The 22029-nt window shown below is 44.5% G+C and overlaps 1 protein-coding gene and 1 long non-coding RNA gene across 4 annotated transcripts in view; one reads left to right on the plus strand and one right to left on the minus strand.

The window, feature by feature from the left end:
* The window catches only part of LOC149747281 (uncharacterized), a 368282-nt gene that overhangs the window by 93178 nt on the left and 253075 nt on the right, over nucleotides 1-22029 (plus strand). The window lies entirely within an intron of this gene.
* Nucleotides 1-22029, minus strand: part of RNLS (renalase, FAD dependent amine oxidase) — a 322501-nt gene that overhangs the window by 18246 nt on the left and 282226 nt on the right. Inside the window, exons 8-11 of one of the 3 annotated variants that reach the window (XR_016388107.1) lie at nucleotides 5789-5905; nucleotides 5236-5320; nucleotides 4482-4581; nucleotides 166-1243 (exon numbers count right to left, since the gene is read on the minus strand). The gene's annotated coding sequence lies outside the window, so the exon portion shown is untranslated. Of the gene's footprint in view, nucleotides 1-165; nucleotides 4582-5235; nucleotides 5321-5788; nucleotides 5906-22029 lie in introns of all 3 variants that reach the window. The other 2 variants (XR_016388109.1, XR_016388108.1) reach the window with 2 other exon arrangements.

Raw genomic sequence — 22029 nt, forward strand, 5'->3', positions numbered from 1 at the left:
AAAGAGATAATTTCAAGTTGAGCTGTGGTTTACCACAGTGTCCTCGTGATCAGTCGAGTGGTCAGATGTCAGGGGTGACTGAAAATAAGTTCATTTTCCCACAGTGAAAGAAAAAAGAAAAGAAAAAAAAAAGAGCAGCTTTGCGCATACGAAACCAATACTTGCATATTTCAGAGTTTGGCTGGAGCAGGCTTGAAAATGTACCATCATCCTTGTGACTTTTGCGAAGACAGCTGAGGAAAAAACAACAGTTATTTGCTTTTGATTAGCCTAACAGTTTACCCACCCCACTCCCCCCTTTTCTTCCCTTAATGATCACAAGTAGTCTTTCCTGGTGTGATTGCTCTGTCCCATCGTTCGTTCTATTCGGAAGATCTTCCGGGAGCGAGGGTTACGCATTTATGTCACGACATTGCCGGTGGGGAGAAGAGAAGGAGTCTCAGACTGATCTCAAGTTGAAGGCTTTGGTGATCATGTGCAGCCAGACCTTCCTCCTTCCATCTCTGGCGCAGCCTGGCTTTAGGGTGGCAGCTGCCGAGGCATCTTTTCCTGCTGGGTGTGTGCAGGAGGACTCTGGGAATCAAAGCGTTAAAGTGTCATCTGCAATGGGAGAGATGGCTTAACCACAAATACATCCTGTGCTGGTCTAGTTATGTGTTACTGTGTGTGTGTGTGTGTGTGTGTGTGTGTGTGTGTGTGTACTTTTTTTTTTTTCCATTTCAAAACTCTTCTCTTTCATGAGCTCGTATCCTAAAATGTCTCCTTTCTAATTCAGTAAGAGGGATTCCATCCACAGTTCACCGCTCAGAACAGGGTGCTTTCTCCCATCACATCTGCCAGAGAAGCACTGAAAATCTCAAAGGTGAAAACACAGAACATCAAATCATTGACTGGAAGACCAAAGGCTTGATTTGGAAATCACACACCAGGCAACCGGAAATCCCACTGTCCTGGTGCCTCTTCTTTCTCTTTGTCTTTTCGCTCATAATGCATGCATCCTGACCTGATCTCACCGAGCCAGCAGCACCTTGAGCAATTCAGTGGCTGTAAAATCCCTTGCCGACTTTGTTTTGGCTGCAATTGCAACGCACATATGGGAGAATTAAGCTAAAACATCACAGAGCTAATAGCGTGCCTCTGTGCAGTGGTAGCAGATCAGTAGAAAAAGGTGACATCATGGATATTCCAGAACTTCAGGTCTGCAGTGCGAAGCGGCTTCCCTGCTGTACATCAGAGTCCAAACCTGGATCGGAGACAAAAACAACTCTCTCTTCTCATAAATATCTGCTCTGGAGCTCAAAACATATTCTAAGTGCAATGGCTCAGAAATTGTCCCTTTCCTTGGAGACCCATCTGATTTTCCGAATCCAGTCACAGACTTTTTAATAGCATGTCATGAACCTCTCAGCTCATTATTTCTCTTCAAAGGCCTCTGGTTTGCCAGCTTAGAGCCTGTGACGTGTTTGATGATGTGCTGTACCATAAATAAATGCATATAGTACATGCTAAAGTCCATCCTTCACTACTCTGGCTTTCCCACCAGGAATACTGCCATGTAATCAGGGTTGTGTGATTTGCAGCAATTCCTCTGGATTGGTCTTTTTTTTTTTTTTTTTTTTCTTTTAAACACACCCAGTGTGTAATGTAGGTAATAGAACAGATTTATCACGTTTATCTAAATCCCATTTTTTCTCTTCCTGTTCCTTCCCCTCTTCCCCCACCCCCCTCTCGTGTTTAGGACATTGGAAGTAAAGAGGGTAGGAATATAGACAGGCCCCCTAAACCAGCAATCACAGCTTTAACCATTCCTTACTGCAGGAAACCGACAGATTGGATAATTTACCATGTCTCTAATGCGCAGTGTTCCCTCGGATGTTTTGAAGTTGTGAGCAGACAACCATTTTACATGTGTAACCAGCCATGAAGGTTAGCATACAGAGTGGAGGTTATTGTTGTAATCAAATAAAGCTCACAGAAGCTAATCTGACATGTGTTTTGACTAATTTTTGATTGCATGGTAATTAGGCAAAAATGGTAAGCGATTGACCCAAATAACTGTCATTTGTATTGTTTTGTTGCAAATAATGTGACATTAAAATGGTTTTGGGAAGCGGGGGCGGGGGCAGGGACATAGGAACACATGAATCCTACTCTCAGTCAGACTCCTTTTCCTGCAGTCACAGAGGGAAATAGACGGGGAGGGAACAAGGGTGTGCAAAGGATCTTTTTCTTAATACCTGGGGCTGTGGACACAAAGCCCATTGCATGGCCCAAGGAAGCATCGCCAGAAAAACTGCCTTGGCTTGGGCTCCATGCTGTCCCAGGACTAGGACCCAAACAGTTCAGGTCTTGCTTATTGGCTGTGGACTACATCACCTGGGATCTTGTTAGAAATGTAGAATCTTGCAACTCCTCACTCCCCACCCAGACCCCTCAACCCTGCCACAGCTGAACGTAGATTATAATAAGATCTTTGCTGATTTCTATGCCCACTCAAGTCTAGGAAACACAGGCCCAGTCAACTTACTCTGTCTTCCTTCCCTAGATCAGTGGTTATCAAAGTGTGGTCCCTGGATCAGCAACATCATCAATACCTGCAAACTTGTTAGGAATGCACATTCCTAGGCCCCAACACAGACCTACTGAATCAGGAACGGAGGGCAGGGCCAGCATTCTGTGGTTTAAAAGGCCCTTTGTGTGACTCTGAGGCCATTAACGTTTGAGAAGGACTACTCTCGGCCAAGAGTTCTCAAGCTTTCAGATGCACTCAGATCACTTAGGGACTTTGAAACCTTCTGATGCTCAGGCTGATTCCAGGATCAATTGAATCAGAAGCTCCAGGGCTGAGCCCCTGGCATTAGCGGTGTTTAAAACTTCCCCGATGTAGAGCCAAGTTTGCGCGCCAGTGCTTCTGAAACTTCGGCGACCTGGTAAAAATACAGAGCTCCAGGCTCTCTCCTAGTGCAGTGATCCTGGGCTTCAGGTGATGAAACCGAAGTCTGAGAATGCTTCACCACTGCTTCTCAAAATGTGGTCCAGAAACTAGCCAGACCAGCACCCAGCCACCTGGTGGGAGCTTGCTGGAAATGTAATTTTCCTGACCCCGCTGCAAAGTACTGATTGGAAATCTCCAGGATGACGCCCAGATGACGCCTGAGTGATTCTGGTGCACACTGATGATTGAGAGTCACTAGTCTAGACCACCTTCCCTAATGTGCTTGTTTTCCAGGCTGAGCTTATCAGTGCTGGCCTCGTGAAAGAAAGACTGCTGAGAAACAAGAGGAGCTACCCAAGAACAGGTGTATTTATCCTCTTCCTACATGGCCCTTTCTTTAAGAAATGTGGTCCGTCCAGTGTCTTTGATTTTGACCAACGGTGCTCATAAAGAGTGGGGTAAGAAGAGTCATGGACTTCTTCTGAACATTAGAGGCAATGCCACTTTCCAGTTTTCCAGTATCTCTAAAGAGAAGTCATTTGAGTGTTTCCCATGTCCTCACATCCACAGCCAGGACAAGCTCACACACTGTTATTTAATTAATTTAGTACTCATTGAGATGCTACCAAACATGCTCTGAAGCGGTGGAGTTTGGTATCATGGCAGAGATGGTTTTAAGCACAGAAGTAACTCAAATAATCATGTAATTACAATCATGATGAGCACCACAAAGGAGAAATACAGGGGGCCATTAGAGGGCGTAATGCAGGCCCTAACTCACTTTTGAGTGGCCTGTGTAAAGCTGGGACCTGAAGGGTGAGGAATTACCCGAGCAAAGGAGCCGGAAAGCGAGGCTAGAGGAAAGATGTGTGCAAAGGTCCTGAGCTCGGGAAGAGCTTGATGAGTTCAAGGAGGTGAAGGAAGGTGAATACAGCCGGAGTGAGGAGAGCAAAGGGAGACAGTGGAAGGAGAGATGAGGCTGGAGCGGGCCAGGGGCTGGTTGATTCAAGGCTCTGATAAAAGACTGGGGATTTAATTCTAAGAAAAGACTGAAATGTACACAGGTGATCAAGCGTAGCTATGGTACACCCAACAGAACTACTTGGCCTCCTCTGTGGTAACAGAGAAGGCTCCCCTGATTGAGTGGCATGTGAGTTGAATTTGATGGATGAGTAGAAGGTAGCCTGGTGACGAAGGGCAAAGTGGGTGCTAAACAGAGGCAACAGCATATCCGAAGGCCTCGAGGTAGGAAGAACATGGTGAGTTTGTAGAAATGAATAGCAGAGCTGGACAGGCCTGGCATGGAGTCCCCAGCCTGCCATTTACTGTGTGACCTTGGGCCAGCTATCGTCGCTGAACCTCAGTCTTCTCATCTGTAAAAGTGGGGCAGTAATAGCACCTACCTCGTAGAGTTGCAGTGAGGATTAGGTGAAGTGTGTTAAAACAGTGGCACACAGTAAGTGTGCTTGTCAGCGCTCTGCAGAGAAACAGAACCAATAAGATAGATAGATGGATAGAGAGAGATTTATTATAGGGATTGGCTTACGTCCTTATGGAGGCCAGAAAGTCCCACGATCTGCCATCTGCAAGCTGGAGACCCAGGAAAGCTGGCGGAACAATTCAGTCCACGTCCAAAGGCCTGAGAACTGGAGAGGCAATAGTGTGAGTCCCCATCTGAGCCTGAAAGCCCGAAAACCAGGAGGACTGATGTCCGAGGGCCGGAGAAGTTGGATGTCTCAGCTTAAGCGAAGACAGGGGATGTGCCCTTCCTCCACCTTTTTGTTCTGTTCAGGCCCTCAACAGACTGAACGATGCCCATCTGAGGGCAACAAGGGCGCAGTTCTTTCCTCAGTCCTCTGATTCAAATGCTAACCCTTTCCAGAAACACTCCCACATACTGTTTTACCAGTTATCTGGGCATCCCTTAGCCCAGTCAAGTTGATCTATAAAGCTAAGCATCACAAGAAGTTCTTGTGGTAGGCAGCATCATTGACCCACTCAAAGATGTCTGTATCCCAATCCCCAGAGCCTGAGGGTATGTTATGTGACATGGCAAGAAGGAGAAGACGTTTCCTAACTGCTGACCTTAAAGTGAGATTACCCTAAGTACCTGGGTGGGCCCGATGTAAATTACAAGGGTCCTTTGAATGTGGGAGAGGGAGGCAGGATTGTCACTGTCAGAGTGATGTGATGTGAGAAGTTTCCACCTGCCCTTGCTGGCTTGTCAGATGAAGAGGCCACTAGGCAAGGCATGCAGGCAGCCTCTGGAAGCTGTAAAGGGTAAGACAACAGAGTCTCACCTGCAGCCTCAAGAAAGCAACATAGTCCTCCTGATACCTTGATGTCAGCCCAGTGACACCCATTTCAGACTTCTGACTTCCAGAACTGTAAGATAAGAAATTTGTGTTTAAAGACAACCTCAGAGCAGTCAGTCCGCTTACACGGTGGCTCAGGGCTCCCAACGAGAGTGTTCCATCTAGTATCAGGCAGAAGCTCCCTTTTGTGTCCTAGCTTCTGAAGTTACACAGCATCACACTCCTCCTACTCTGTTCACTGAAACAGTCACAAGTTCACCCAGATTCAAACAGGGTTGGTGGCGGGGGGTGGGGGGGGTGGCAGGGACACATCCCTCAATGGGAGAAAGGTCAAAGAACTTGGGGGTCATGTTTTAAAACCACCCATTCCTGGGTTAGCGATTTACAATAGGAAACTGCTCCATTTTCCTTACTTAGAATGTTTTCTGTTTTCCTGGTTGGACCCTGAACGTTCAGTGCAGTTATGTCCTCTACTAAAATTCTGTAAATTCCCCTGATTAAAATTGGTCGCTCCCACCTTTGTGCTACCGTGACTCACCATAACATTTGGAGAAGCTGTTCTAATCACGTACATGTTTCTCTCCCTCACTAGTCCATGGGCTCCTGGAGGAACTGAGTCTTATTTATCTGAGACTCTTTCATTCTTAGCACACACCTGGAACATAGTAGACAATAATATTTGTTGAGTGAATTAATGCATATTTTCCTCTAACTCCACGGATCACCAAAATCATTTTGCACTCAACACCTGGAGAAAATTGGTTGGAGGCTTCCACAGAGCTTTGTAAAGATTTTGACCCCTGATACTAAGCAGAGGTCATGAACTCAAGGGCCAGCAGGGCCTGGCATGTGTCTGAGTGAGTCAGGCAGTTATAGAGGAGACCAGGGGTGAGGGGGGCTGTGGCCAGTGTTCTCCTGTCTAAACAGGCTACCCCGTAGACAGCCCTTGTCAATTCATGCTGTCAGTGAGTGAGACTGTGGCTTGGTGTTTCAAGAACTTCTGATTTTGTAGAAGAAGCTAGAATCTTAACTTGTATATAATAATCTCCTGATTTTTAAGTCTTATGAAGTAATTCAAAAATTTAAAAACTGCTGTGTGGGCCAACACTCTGCCAGCCAAACCAAATGTAACCTTTGGCTGAGACCACACATCTGTGTCCTCTGATTTAAAGTTCCCTGGGAGTGATCCACAGATAACTTCATTAACCCAAACTTTAATGGCTTGAGATCATCATCCTAAAAATACAGTTTGTGAAAGAGGCATGTAAGTTTGTTAACTGGTTAGACTCTGTAACAAAACAGACAGTAATCTCAGAGCGTAAAAGAGCAAACTGCACATTGATTTGCTCCATTCTGCCAACCTTGATTGTTTTAAAAGCTGTAACCCTAAAATTCATGATAATTTTATCTGTTGAGGTCGAAATATTTCCTCCGTGTTTTGCCTTTGATCAAAATGCTTGCATAGTCAGAGAGAAGGTATAGATTGCTATCTAGAGATTAGATTACCCTTCCATGATTACCCAGAACCAAAAACGTAAATTCCAGGTTATAAAAGGAGAGCACTGGACTGGAAGTCCGGATAACTGCCTTCTAGTCCTTGCACTTGCCAGTGCATCATACACAATGCCCAGCATGAGGTAGGCACTCAGTAATATCTGCATGAATTTATACATGAAAGAATGAGCAGCAGCGGAATTTTGGACAATTCATCTCAACTGGTGTGTCCCTCAGTTTCCTTATGTGTACAATGAGAAATCTGAAACGGTTATTATTATTCATTTTTTTTGCGGTACGCGGGCCTCTCACTGTTCTGGCCTCTCCCGTTGCGGAGCACAGGCTCCGGACGCGCAGGCTCAGCGGCCATGGCTCATGGGCCTAGCCGCTCCGCGGCACGTTGGATCTTCCCGGACCGGGGCCCGAACCCGTGTCCCCTGCATCGGCAGGCAGACCCTCAACCACTGCGCCACCAGGGAAGCCCTTTCCCTGTTCGTCTTGACAGAGATGAGGTTGCTAGTCAACAATCGTCAGATAAAAATCAGCCAGTGAGTTTCTACTCGTAAGCAGCAGCTGGGTCACCTGGCCTGCCCAGTACCTCTTCCTTTACTTCTTTCCTCCACCCCGGACGCTTTCCCACCTCCCCTCTCTTCTCTCTCTGGTCTTGCAGGAGTTATTTATCCCACTCCCCCTGCTCCCTGGCACACAGTAGGTATTCTACATATTCAATGAATTATTCAGATTGACTTGACCAGTTTGTTCTGGCAGAAAGTTCTCTAAACCGCCTATCAGAAAGTCAGATTTGGTAATAATTCCTGGAAGAAGGAAAGCTTTTGTTTTCATTTCTGAGTGTCCAGCTCCTCACGCCATCCAGCTCTCCATGGAGATGTATAGGCTTGTGCTACTTTGGCAAACTCAGCTCACCACTGGGCTTCATGATATGTGGTGGGTCAGAGGCTGTGGCTGGAGGGTCTAGGGCTACAGTTTTTTTTCCCATCTCCCTCTGCCCACATCCTTAATTTCCTTTAGGACTCCTCAGATCTAGTCTTTGCTCTCGGAAACCTTCTCTGACCCTTCAAGATCCTGTTAAGTTTCTGTCGATGCACTAAATCCTTTGTCCTTAATCCCACGAGCATTTATCATCTTGTTCTGTCATTGCTTCTGTAGGTATCTTTTTCCCTTAATGGACTGTAGACACCTTGGGGCTGGACTGAGTCTTATTCACCATTTTATACTCAGCTCCTAGTGCACTCCTGGGCACAGAGTAGGTGCTCAATTAATTGATGACCTTACTGAATAGATGCCTCTTTCATAAATGTGTTAGGTAGATAACTTTGCATGTCTACACTCCATAGGACACAGAGGCCTCAGGCTACAGATAAACACTGCTGAAATTGCAGAAGTTGGTGATATTAAGGGTTTCAGTTAAGACAGTAGTTGTGGACTTATGGTTACCAGGGGATAAGTGGGGGAGGGATAAATTGGGAGACTGGGACTGACACATACACACTACTATATGTAAAATAGATAACTAATAAGGACCTACTGTATAGCACAGGGACCTCTACTCAATACACTGTAAAGGCCTATATGGGAAAAGAATCTAAAAAAAGAGTTGATATATTTATATGTATAACTAATTCACTTTGCTGTACACCTGAAACTAACACAGCATTGTCAATCAGTTATACTCCAATAAAAATTTTTTTAAAAAGAGACAATAGTTGTGGAAACAGAAAGGAAGTGTCTCTAGCTTGATCTTCTAATTTGGGCCTTGAATACTCGCTCCTTAGGGGGCAGTGAATTTCTCTGGAGCTCTGGCCTTATATAGTTTTGCTGAAGATAAAAGCAGAGTTTAAGGAAACATTTGGGCAATGTCTCAGGGCAGCCAACTTGAGCAATTTCAAAAACAATGTTTCTACTCTGCAGCTCGGGCTGTGGATGTGATTTGCCCACTGCATTTCAGAGCCTGGGGCACTGTCCAGGCAGGAGTCTCAGGGGTCTGTCTCTGGGGTAGGAGTGAAGCTCTCACAATGCTCTCAATGTTGCTTCATGAGTCTTTGGCTTTAACATGACAGTGACCATCTGTCCTGCCCAGTCCTTGGGGGAAACGCTAGGGGCAGCAGCACACTGACATTCAGGCTGAGGAAGCAGGGTGTCAAAGCCGAAATGGAGAGACTTTTCCAGGGTTATCCTCACTGCGTCCAGGGGTGGGACCTGGGGACAGAGTGCCAGATGGGCCCGGAAGCTGCTGGGGTGAGCGTGGGCATATTTGTTTCTATAGAAATGTTTCTAGAGGTCTGTAGGGCCTTTAGAAGTTGGCACCAGTCTTGCCCTGAAAACCATGTGGTGCGTTTCACAATGTTTCTGATGCCTTTTTATTTACCAAAGGAGTTTTCTGGTAGCTGCCCTGTCTTGGGCCTGAAATTCACTGATGTCCTGTGAAAATACGATGGAGACTTCAGAATTCTAAGCCAGGCATCTGCCTTTCCAGGAAGAGAGGGTCTGGTCACAGTATTCATACACCGTGAGGAATAAGAAGCTTGTCTCCAGTGCCCTTGGCACGTCCCTGCTCCCTCCCTTCTCTTCCCCAGGCCTGGATCTGTCCCCTGGGGCCTGGCTCTGAAGCCAGTTGTCAACTAATCCTTGCTAAGGTGTTAGGTGGCAACTGGCTCAAGGGTTAGGAGCTTTCCGCATTAAACAAAGTTTTGTTACTAAATTAAGGGGCATTAAAAAAATCATCACTGCAACATAAAGACAATTATTTCTTTACGATCCCTTTAGATCTTTACATTTATAAGTGAATCTAGTTATGCTTACAACTGCAACATAAAGACAATTTATAAGTGAATCTTACATTCACTTTACATTTATAAGTGAATCTAGTTATGCTTACAACATGTATGCAATATTTGTGTTTTTTTTTCACACAGAAGGACATTTCATACATTTCTTCACATTTCTAAATGCCCCATTTTCATCATCATAGTAGTTTGAAGGTACCTTTTATAGCAGCTGTACATCTCATGATGATTTCTAACCCCCATACCTGACTGCCCTCCCTCTCTGCCAGCATCCCTACCAATAAAGTGGGCCCCAGGTAGAGGAGGCCATCGTATAGCTGTGACCTATGCCTGACCTACGCCTGAGCCCTGCCGTGGCTGAGTGAGCAGGGCTAGAGCCAGATTCAAGGTGAGTCCGTCAGAGTCTTTCCCCAGAAACGTGAAATTAAGGCCAGGAAAAAAGACCTGTGTAGGTCTCTTTTTAGGGACCTGAATCTGCAATATGTCAGCTCAGGAGCTGAGAGGTGGGTTTTCTCCACCAATGACGTGGACCTGAGAAGAGAAGAAGCCGAGAGGAGAATAGAGCAAATGTGCAGACCAGGAAAGAGGTATCCTGAGGCCCAGGTACATTCCCGCCCTTGGTTTCTGTGAGACACACCTGTTATTTTTTTTATTAAGCCAGGTTCATTCTTTTTTTTTTTTTTTAAGAAGATGTTGGAGTTTATTAATTAATTAATTTATTTTTGCTGAGTTGGGTCTTCGTTTCTGTGCGAGGGCTTTCTCTAGTTGTGGCAAGTGGGGTCTACTCTTCATCGCGGTGCGCGGGCCTCTCACTGTCACGGCCTCTCTTGTTGCGGAGCACAGGCTCCAGATGCGCAGGCTCAGTAGTTGTGGCTCATGGGCCTAGTTGCTCTGCGGCATGTGGGATCTTCCCAGACCAGGGCTCGAACCCGTGTCCCCTGCGTTGGCAGGCAGATTCTCAACCACTCTGCCACCAGGGAAGCCCCAGGTTCATTCTTAATCATTTGCAAGTGAAAGAGTCCAAACTAAGTGTAGTAATGATATTATTGACTACATGGAGCATTTGCCATGGGCCAGCTACTCTACTCACACTGGCTCGTTTAATCCCTTCAGCTACCTAATGAGTTAGCTCAGAGATGTTTAGTCATTTTCCCAGGATAGTACACCTTGGTGAATTATGGACCAGGATTTGAACCCTGATCTGTCTGGTGCTACAGTCTTTGGTTTTAACTATTACCTTAAGTGACCTCCTAAGGTAAGTGTGTCATCCCGGAGGTGGGATGAATAGAAGGAAGAACCAAAATGCCCTCAGGAATACATTTCAAACACTCTACTTACAGAAAGAAGACATTTTGAGGCAGAAGCCCCTCCCTGCTCAGCCCCCTCAAACAACTCCATGCAGATGGCACTGCTCTTCCTGTGTCCTAGCTCCTGGCTGTCCTCGCCTGGACTTTGGTACCTTTGAGAGGGCTACCCTCTCTCCAACAGCAAGAGAAACCTGTGTTGAGTCAGTTCCCTGCATACAGGTGCTATCCATGTGTGGATTATCTAGGGTACATTTGCAAGGGTTCTCCTCATGCCATCAACCCCACACCAGAACCACCTTTCCTTGCCTCTGGGTGGTATATTCTTAAGCTGTTCAAACTAGTGCCCATCCCTCGTGCATTTATTCACTATCTACAAAATGTCAGTTGGCCCCAGTCTCTGGGCCTGTCCTAATATTGGGAGTACAAACAGGACAAATTAAACGCTATCTCTGCTTCCTTAGAGATCACAATGGCATCTGAAGACACTGCCTAACAAAATCACACATTCATACCAGATGTGAGGCACCCACAGGCTGTCTTGGGAGCTCAGTGAAGGGAGTAACTCTGTCTGAGGAACTAGGGAAGGCTTAATGGAGAAATGGACTTTGGAGGCCATGAGCTTTTGTACTAACCTAAGCAAAGCAAATTCACAAGTTGTGGTCCACTGTGATCAATCATCTGTTGGGAACCCATAGTGAGTTGCAAGGCTGTGTCTCCCCTTGTCTCCCTTCAAGGGCACCATGATCTCAGGAACTGACAGGATGGGTTTCAAAGCCCCATAATGCACTAAGGATTTCTAGCCAATCATCCAGGAGTATTGCCTCAGCAAAGAGAGAGTGTTTGAGTGAAGCCCTGGCTTCATAGTTCTCCTGAACAGTAGTACATCTCTTCAGAAACATCCATCCAGTGGAGGGGGAGGATGGTCCTCCCATGCTTGACATCTTCAACGATGGCAACTAGGAATCATGAGTATGTGCAGAATTTCTCTTCCTCCAGGATGGGTACAGGGGAGCAAAGTATAGCTGCACCAGAAAGGGCAGAAAATAAGAGTTTCAGGAAATTCAGACAAAACGAGCCCGTTGGGACTTTTTTTTTTTAATTCCAGGCAAATGACTGGATCAGAATACAGTCAGTGTTCCAGTGTAAAGACTCTCCCTTCTGGCTATTGATCTTGCAGTAATTCCGAAAGCTCTTTGCAGGGAAATGGTCACTCTTTCCCTTTACATAACGTTCATAAACGTGCAGGCAAATTAAATGTGTCATAGATGAAATTACCAACCAGAGTACCACCCGGCTGTCTCATGTGAGCTTGGTTTATGTATCCAGCGTTCTCCAGCGAGCATCACAAATCCACATAATGTTCCTGAGTGCTAAATCTGGAGCTCTGATTTAGCTGACAGATGTTTAAAATCACTTTTAGTTGGACAACTCCCTGAGGAGGACACAGCTGCAGATGTGGAAGAGCGCAAGTTCTTCCAGTTAAGGTCGGCGGGAACTCAGCCTGAAAGCCTTCCGTCTCCATCTGCCTTTTTCAGACAGGATAATACGGGCGAAGGAACATGTTCAGGCTGATTCCACCCACCTTTGGCCAAACCTCATCCCCTTGTTGAACTGTTGCCAAGATAGATGCAGAAGTTGCTTTTGGGCGAAGTATGGGTGCTCCAGGCAGCCTTAAATGAGTACAGAGGGGGCTACTAGCTCCTTCTAAGCAGGCACAATGCCACGTTTTGGAGCCTGCTTTGCCCTTCTGGTGGCATCTTAGGCCTGCAAATGAGTACGATTCTGGGATTTTGCACTTCAGGATCAGTTATTTAGATGTCGACGTCTCTGGGTAGGTTGAAGTCCCTGTGCTGAAGGAGGATGGAGAGGAAGATGGTGCCATTCTTCTTCACTCCCTCCTCCGCCATCCCAAACAGTTCCTCCTTCGTTTTTAAAAAACAACAAATTTAAAATTATCCTAGAAATTTCTTTGCAGAATCACATATTTTAGACTTGTCTCAAGACTCAGACTGAAATGGATTTGTTTAAAAAAAAAATTGTCTGTGTATTTGATGTGGGAGACTAGTGACCTTTGGTATTTTGTGTTAAAAAAAAAATGTTTGATGTCTAAAATTTCCCTACTGAGCTTGCATTGTTTCTGGTCCCCTTCCGTGATTTTTCCATCCTCCATCATTCTCCACATTCAAAATCAGTTCTTTATTTACTCAACAGAGGTTTTGACATAGTTATGAACTCACTCTGATGGCAGCCTCAAATCAATGTAAATCACATTATAATGTCAAAATTGATGTGATGTGAGAGTAAGTTAAACGATTGTAAACCAATTTTAGGACAGAGCCCAAGAGACACTCTTACACTGTCAGGAGAGTGGCAGGAAGGGATTAGTGGATGGATCTGCTGCATTCAGGGATTTTGCACTTCAGGATCAGTTATTTAGATGTCCCTGTGTGTACCAAGACTTCACTCCCGATTTAAAGTTCTTGTAAAGTCATCTTTAGACACCACAAAATACCCTCAGCAGAAATTGAGGGGCAGCTGGCTAGGGTGACAGAGTGGGTTTGGTTCATAATTTTTATGCACAAGGATGAACACATATTATGTCAAGTGGGTGAGAAACTGGGAACATACCAAACTCAACAAGTGCCAATTAATCCTGGGAGCCTTGTTTGTAACTGGTTAGGCTGAGAGGCCTGGAGCTAGGAAGATGGATTCAGGCATGAGATGAGTAGGGGATGCAGCAATAGACTCTAGGGTCAATGACGGAACCTCAGATGGATTCCTGTGCTAAAAATTATCAAAATCACACTTCCTGACTTCCTGGAGAACGTGCATTTTACTACATGACTCGGTCTATGATATTATCTTAGAAACCATGGATTTTCATCGTCTGGAGTGAAAGTGGGAGATTATATACCAATCCATTGCCATGGATAACTTTGGGAAGGTGGGATTGGAAGAAGAATGAGGAAGGTGATTCATCTCAAAATCAGATCTGTACTGTTTGGTTTGTTACAACAAACACTGATTCTTTTACCTAAAAAAATCCAATAGAATAATTAAATCACACATGCATAAACACACATTCCTCCTCCCAAAAGAAATTTCATTGGATGAAGAGTCAGGAGACTTTACAATTGCCTAGGCAAATTCTTTGACCTCATCTCTCAGGAATCATAGTATTTCTGAGAGAATAAAATGCATCAGCTGATATGGATAGTACTTTGAGAAGTTGAAAGGGAGTCTGGAATGTAAAATGTTACTGTCATTATTCTTGGTAGGACATAAAGGGTAGTTTATAAATATCATTGACTGACTGTGACTTTAACGGTAATTACTGTAAGAGAGTCTTTTAGGCATACATTTTCAGAGGACTTTGGACACCGAAGATAAATGTTTAAAACTATGCATTCTGGATCCTATTAAATAAAACCTAATTTGACTTGTAGAAAGAACAGTCTTTAAAGTCATGTTTGCACCCTGACTTCATAACTCATTTGTTTTGATACCTTTGAGTAAATTAGTTAATTTCTCTGAGCCTCAGTTTCCATGGCTATAAACAGAGGATATAATAATGCCTTTCTCCTAGGGCCATAGTGAGAAATACATGAGATAATTAATATTAACTGTGTAGCCCTGATATGTATGCTAACCAGGACTGCTCATTTCCATGCAAAGCACAATTATTATTTGATGATGGCAAATGGTCATTCTTCTCTTTTACAAGTGGACAGACTGAAATAATGGGGAAAGTGATAAACTCAAAGCTGCAAGGTGAGTTAAGGTGATGGTTAGTAATAAATCCCAGGCCTAAGATTTGGCCATTAGGTCATAATAGGAACCATTTGATCAAATTCTGTAGAGGTACTCCTACCTTGGAGTGTTAGGGGCTTGTGATGTCTGGATGTTGGAAGAGACAGGCTCATCCCTTCGCCAGAGACCTGGGGATCCTTGGCACAGAGGTCATGAGGAAGTGGGGGAAATAAAGTGCAGTCTCTGTTGCTCTGTTACCGATAAGCACAAATCTCTCAAGCTGAAGAGCACTGTGGATGCCCCTAGTTTCCCGCACATGGGAAGGAGGTAGGGGAGAACTTGCTTAGATATCCCCTGAAGGAATAGCTGCTCTACCAATTCCTGACAATGGCTGGAAGCTGGAAAGGAAGCAACAATTGGGATGCTCAGTGTGGAAGAAGATTGATTGCTTTTCTCCTTCTCTATTCCTTAGTGGTCTGGAAGACAAGCTCTAACATTATACCTAGCAGAGTTCGAATCCTCACTCTGCCACCTACCACCTGGGTGACCTTAACTCATTTATAAAAAGAGGATAATATTAGACCCTCTTGGTATTAGTCAGAAAAGGCTAAGTCATGCTGCAGTAACAAGTACAAAATATCAGTGATTTAAAACCACAGAGATCTATTTCTCACCCATACTGTATGTCCAGTGTGGGTCAGCAGAGGGTGACTGAAGCTTCCCCACCTTATGATGTTGCCTGTTCAACACAAGACTTTAGGGCCCACCACTGCAGGGGAAAAGAGTACCTGTTCTTGGGTAATTCTATGTGGAGGTGACATATATCACTTCTGCTTAAATTTCATTGGCCAAAGCAGGTCATGTGGCCATGTCTAAATTTAAGAAGAGAACCAGAAGCCTTGGTGAGCACTGGTAGTATCCACCCCTACCACACCCTCCCTTTAGGATTGTTGTAGGGATTGAATGTTACTGATATTGTTACAGTATTTTTAGTACCCACTAGAGCCTAGGCAGTAAGTGATTAAAACGATGACCAACATTGGGTCTCTGACTTTAAGCAGTTCAGAGTTAAATGGAGGGAATAAAATTAAACCAAGAGCCAAAATAAAATGTGGCAAGTGCTAAAAGCCCTGAGAACTGTGCATTGAGAGAATAGAAAAGTGATCAAACTAATCCTTTCTGGATGAATGGGTGGGGAATGTGCAGTCTTCGTGGGAAGTTTCACTGTGAAGGTGACACCTGTGAATTTTGATAAATGAAGGAGTTCCTATGGTGGTGAATAGGAAGAAAGGCAATCCAGATGGAGAAAGCAGCCTACACAAAGGCTCAGAGCAGAGGGAGTTGTTAGGGACTGAATGTTTGTGTCCCCCTCCCAAAATTCATGTGTTGAAATCTAATTCCCAAGGGGAGGATATTTGGAGGTGGGGCCATTGGGAGGTGATTAGGCCATGAAGGTGGAGCCCTCATGAATGGAATTAGTGCCCCCTCTTTCCACCTTGTGAGGATACAGCAAGAAGTCGGCTGTTTGCAACCTGGAAGAGGGCTCTCATCAGAACCCAACCATGCTGGCACCTTTATCTCAGACTTCCAGCCTCTGGAACTATGAAAAATAAATTTCCTTTGTTTATAAGCCACCAACTTATGGTATTTCATTACAGCAGCCTGAGCTGAGACAAGAGCACATAGTGAGTACTTTCTGGGAAATATAAAGAAGAAGGGTTCACACTGGGGAAGTGCAGGAGATGATGGTGATGGGTAGGCAGAGCCCAGACCAATGAAAACCTTGCATGTGTACGTCATAGATAGAAATTTTTCTAAAAAAAGATCACAGGATTACTGATCCTGTGCCCAATGGTATGTCTTAACCATGGGGCAGCATGGGGCCGTGGAAAGTCCTCTATCCTAGCCCCATAATCAGTTCAATTAGTTTTCTGAATGAATGATGCTCATTAGCTCTGTGACTTTTGGTATTTCAGGGTCTCACTGCCTTCATCTGTAAATGAAGGGGGTTTGAACTACATAAATTTTGAGCTTCCTTCAAACATTGAAGTTCGAGGAACGTGACTCAGATATGCACTCTCCATGGTGCTTCAGCCCCAGGAATACTGCCAAGCCAGTTTGACCAGATAATCTGACACAACCTCTCTAGTTTCCTCAGGCACGGTTCCTGGTTGGCGACCCGTTTTCAGGGGAAGCACAACTTTCTGGTATGGGTAATTTGATAATGACGAAAGAAGTATAAAACTTATGATAAATATGTAAATTCAGGCACTGCCAAGCTTATTTTTTGGGTTTCAGCAATTGCAACCCAGGGAAAAAAAATGTCTTTCTAATCAATTAAATCACATATTTCAAGGTCTTGTATGTCTCAGAACTGCTGACTCGACTTGAAATATAGTTTTGATCTTGCACTGTTCACAGGTGCCTAAAGGGGATTCTGATCAAGGCATTAAGTCTGTGACTTACAGAGCATCTAGCCTTATATTTGGTACTTTATCAAGACATTGTAATTATTGTACTTCATTCTGGCCTCTGTGGAGTCTGCCTGCATTAACGTCTGATTGACCTAGGCTGTTGGAAGCCCTCTGGCGTAATGGTTAAGAACGCAGCTTTCAGAGACAAACTGTTTAATTTCTCAGGGTTTCGGTTTCCTCATCTGAAAAGTTTCTAACAAGCAATGAGAAAATTGCTTAGAGCAGTGCCTGTCACCTCTAGTAATGTTAGTTATAATAATTATTACTAAGAAATTGAAAGTGAGGCAGATCAATAGAGATACAAGGATAACGTGGAGAGAACCTGAGCAGGTGGGGTATGACTCAGATGCAGAGGAATTATATGGTGGTTGGGAAGGGAGCAGGTGGGGTCTCTAAGCACTCAGAACAGCTTTGTTTTCCAAAGTAAATCCTAAAATCCTAATCCAACCAGATTTTCATATATTTGCATTTGAAGAATAATTATTCTTCACGGTAACATTGTTGGCAATAATGGCATTATCACAATCAAAGCGGATTTACTGGGAAGGTAATGGAGCTTAAGCTTCAGCCTCCCTCACCTGCATGGACCCCTTCTAAGGCCCTGCATTGAATTTTGTTTTCATATACATTTTTCTTTTTCTTAAAGAGGGCTGCCTCCCGCCAAACTTGTAAGCTCAGGGTCCCCCAAAGTCTGAATCAGCCCTGATCACAATGACTGGGAGATAGGGAAGTGTGGTTAAGGGTCCAGGCTCTGGACTCAGAATGGCCTGGGTTCAAGTCTCAGCTCAGCCTTTTGCTCCCTGGGTTAGTTCAGGCAAAAAAGTTAAGCACACTGAGACTAGATATCCTCATTTCTCCAAAGAGGATTATAAAAATACTACCTTCTTGGTAGGGTTGGTCTAAATATTAAATGGGATCATGCAGAAGTGCACAATTAATATTGGATACTGTAACTGGTTTATCTTCCCTTTTGAGTAAGAGGGGGGTCTGAGTTTACTTGAGTAGAGAATTGGTCTGTCATCCCATTAGGGTTTGCATCATGCAATACTTTTCTTTGAATCCCTTTTCCCTCATCTCTCAGGCATCCAATGGCTCAGGTTAGAGAAATTCACATAGAAGACATCATAAAAATTGTAGAAATGATTGTCATTTGTTGGGCTTTCTGATATGGGGCATTTTATTGACAGAAGATGGGCTGGTAAAATCTGGTGTGTGTAGCATTCCGAATGCTTTTTTTATGAGGCTGGTTAAGACAGGTGACTGTGAGCCGTGAGGTCCCTTGAATGGGCAGACAAGTCACTTCCCAGGATAGCTCACCGTCTCTGATGACAAAGATCTGCTTCTCTGCAGTCTCCCTTGAGAAGGTGAACGTTGAATTTGTAGCAGATTTGTGCAAAAAAGCCCTGTGGGGAAAGAAACACGGGCCAGTGGAAAGGACTCTCAAGGCTTATGCTCTTCAGAGCTTTGGAACTCAAATGGGAATGTCTGGGTCACTGATGATGCTGCTCCCGAAATAACTCCCCTGATTGCTGGCCGGAACAGAGGGCTTTTCCCCTTTATGATTAACACAGCATGTTGGATGCCCAGCAGTCCCAGAATACTTTGCACTCTTGGCATTCCAATTCTGTTCCTTTTTAAAGTGGTGAAATTATCCTCTTTCAACCAGGCCAACAGTCTAGAAGTTGCGAGTGAGACCTGGTCCTCCAGACGGAAAGATCCTATTCTGGTTTTGATGGTTTTATCATGTCACAGTTCAGACCCCTACTTTCAAGGCAATCTTCTTTCTTTTAACTACACACCCCACACACCTTATGCCAAACTGACTTCCACTTTTAACATCCCCGCAATGCCATATGTGGCTGCCAGGAGGGGTACCACTCGGATCTGCCTTCCGGACAACCTGCTGCGAGGGAGGTAGTTGGCTGGTGGTCAGTTGCTGAACTGAACAGATTGGGGACACTGGAGTTGGGCCGTTTCTGCCTGAGCCCTTTCTTCCTCTACCAGGCAGGCGGTCTTTGCTCTGGTGCCCTGGTGCTCACAGGGCCAGCCTGAGATAATCTCAAGGTTGCACTACCCAGTCTTCCTCCTTCCTTCTCTCCTTTCAAGGTGTCAGACCAGCATCGTTGTCTGAAAGCTCTCTACACCTGCTTCTGCTCCTTGTACTCTTTGCCCTTCACAGGCATTTTCCCTTCTACGTCTCATGGGATCTCAGTGTCTGCTTTTCAGAATGCCAAACTGATAGGTCACAAATTCTGTGTTTAATGAATTAAAAATTTCACAGAGTGAAGACCCCGGTAGTTTGGCAGATGTTTGAAGATACATTGCTGCCAACCCAAGAAACCACATAGAAGCGACGCTGCAAAACACAAGAAGTGGTTGGGTTCCTGAAGGAAAACACTACCCATACGTACACTAACCCTAAGTAGGGAGAATGTGTAACCTACACATTGTAGACATTTGAACAATATAGTCAGACCTCCACATTTTGGGTTTGGGTACATTTTAAAAAGATGCCTAATGAGGGAAGGGAGGCATGAGAAGGAGTGACGAGGAAGAGGGGAACAGAATCTGGAAACGGAGACGGAGAAGGGCAGACAGGACCAATGTCTTTGTAAGGGGTTCAGAGGCCACACTTGGAAAGGATGAGAGCCTGCCAGGGCTGGCTCTTCTCAGGGAAATCTGGATCTTAAATATCTTGGGAAGGAAGGAATTCTATGTGCTTATCATCATAGGGAGAAACTTTGCTGTAAGATTTGCTCATAAGCAGAAAAGGGTCTATGAATGGTTGGCAGTGGTCAAAGGATGCACTACAGGTTTACACTTTGTTTTAGTATGTGCTTTTCACAGACTTTTGAACTTTATTTTGATTTTTCTATTAAAGCAACCCTAATTGGATCTCTTTTTTACCTGCCACCAGTTCTAGGTTGGATTATTTCAATATCTAACTTCACCGTCTAGGGGACTATTGACAGTTTGGGTGGAACTATTCTTTGTTGGGCAGAATAGGTCTGCACCTTTCAGCCTGTGTCCACTAAATGCCAGTGGTGCCCCTGCCAACCAGTCATTGTGACAATGGAGAACTTTCCATACATTTCCAAATGCCCTCCCCTGCTTCAGGGATGTGGTACCGTGTCTGGTTGAGAAAAAAGCAATTGCCACTGACTAGATATGGCCCTAGTATGAAAAGGGGTGGGGAGGAGGTTGGCCCTATAGCTCCCACATGTTGTATATCTCTCTCACTTCATTGAAAGTTCCTTAAGGACAAGGACAACATATGTCACTTCTGTCCTTAGTGCTGACACAGTGCCTACCACATAATAGGTGGTCATAGGCCATGGGGTCAGGCACATTGGGGTTTAAATTCCATATCTGCCACTTTCAAGCTATTTTACTTTTTATTTTATTTTATTTCATTTTTTGGCCACGCTGTGCAGCATGTGGGATCTTAGTTCCCCGACCAGGGATCAAACCCATGCCCCCTGCAGTGGAAGCACAGAGTCTTAACCGCTGGACAGCCAGGGAAGTCCCAATGCCACTTTCAAGCTATTATCACATTGGCCATCTCAGTGTTCTTATCTGTAAAATGGAGATAATAATAGTGCCAATGAGCTGATGCGTGGAAAGCTGTAGATATAGTGCCTAGGGGAAAAAATCTTCAGTAAGTAGGAATTACCGTGCTACTAGGAATAAGCAATGTTGGTGGACTAAACATATATACATCAGAAAAAGCAACAATTCTTCCTTTCTAGGAATAGTGCCATGGTCATTGCATAAATTAGAACCTGTTATGTTCCAAGTGACGTAACCTGAGTCAGGTTGGTTTAAGCCAAATAAGAATTTATTGATTCACATAACTAAAAAGGCCAGGGAGGGATTCGGGCTCAAATGATGGCTTCAGTTCATCTCCATTTCTTGGCTCTACCTTCTAGTGTGTTGGCTTTATTCTTGACCTTCCTGTGGGAGTCCTGGCAGCTTCCTAGACCTGCCCTCTACAGTGGCATGGCTACAGAAGCTCTGGTGTCAGATCTTCTCAAATCCAAGTCCAGTGGAAAACTCTTGCAAGGTCCCAAGCTTCAGTCTGATGGAATGAGTTTATTTCATATTTATTTTACCTCGGTCCAGTTTCTGTGGCCAACACAGCGTGAAGCACTGATTAAGTCAGGCATAGTGGTGATGCCCCATCTTGGACCACATGGACTGAGGATAGGAAAAGAGAAGGTATCCAAAAGAAGTCTTTGGAAAGAAAGGCAATAGGTGTTAGGGAGACAATTGACAAATGTTCACTGGAGTCAGCAAATTGTTGGAGTCCACAATAAAAGATCAGTGAAACACAAGGAGGCATATCCTCTTTGGGGGAAAAAGCAAAATCCAGGTGAATCAAACCTATCAGATTTCTTTGGCAACTTTAAAGAATATTTTATAACCATGAGATTGAATAAAATGTTTTCATGCACAAGACTCTAGTTTAGCATTCACAAGGAGTGGGTGTGAATTGACAGTTCTCTGAACAAAGGAGTATTTACAATGGGATTCCTGAGAGCAGGTTCTTTACATGCGAACAGAATTAGTATACTAAACTAATGTCCTGTGCATGAAAGAGTTTTATTAGTTTTTTCTCCCTTAATTTCATACTTTTTTATTGCTTGTCTGTTGCGGTGGCAGAAAACCAAAGCGACAGTGACATTAACTAGTTCTGAGTGGTCATTCTCACCCATCATCAAACCAAGGCCTGGGCGAGCTCACTTCTAGAGGGTGGATTTGCTGAAATAGGACACTTGGGGTTCACAAGGTTTAGATAAGCCATTTGGACGACTGCCCCATGGTGGGTCAAGGACAGAAGTCACAAATTCTGAGGGGCATCTGCCACAGGGTCACAAAGTTCCAGAATCAGCCAGCAAGGATCTGAGAAGTCCTTCTTAGTCATGGTTTAAACTGTACTTTGAGGAACTC

This window comes from Delphinapterus leucas, chromosome 16 (genome assembly GCF_059928025.1).
Source record: "Delphinapterus leucas isolate spDelLeu-1000000601 "Yukka" chromosome 16, BTC_Dleu_Yukka2, whole genome shotgun sequence".
Classification (NCBI taxonomy): Eukaryota; Metazoa; Chordata; class Mammalia; order Artiodactyla; family Monodontidae; genus Delphinapterus; species Delphinapterus leucas.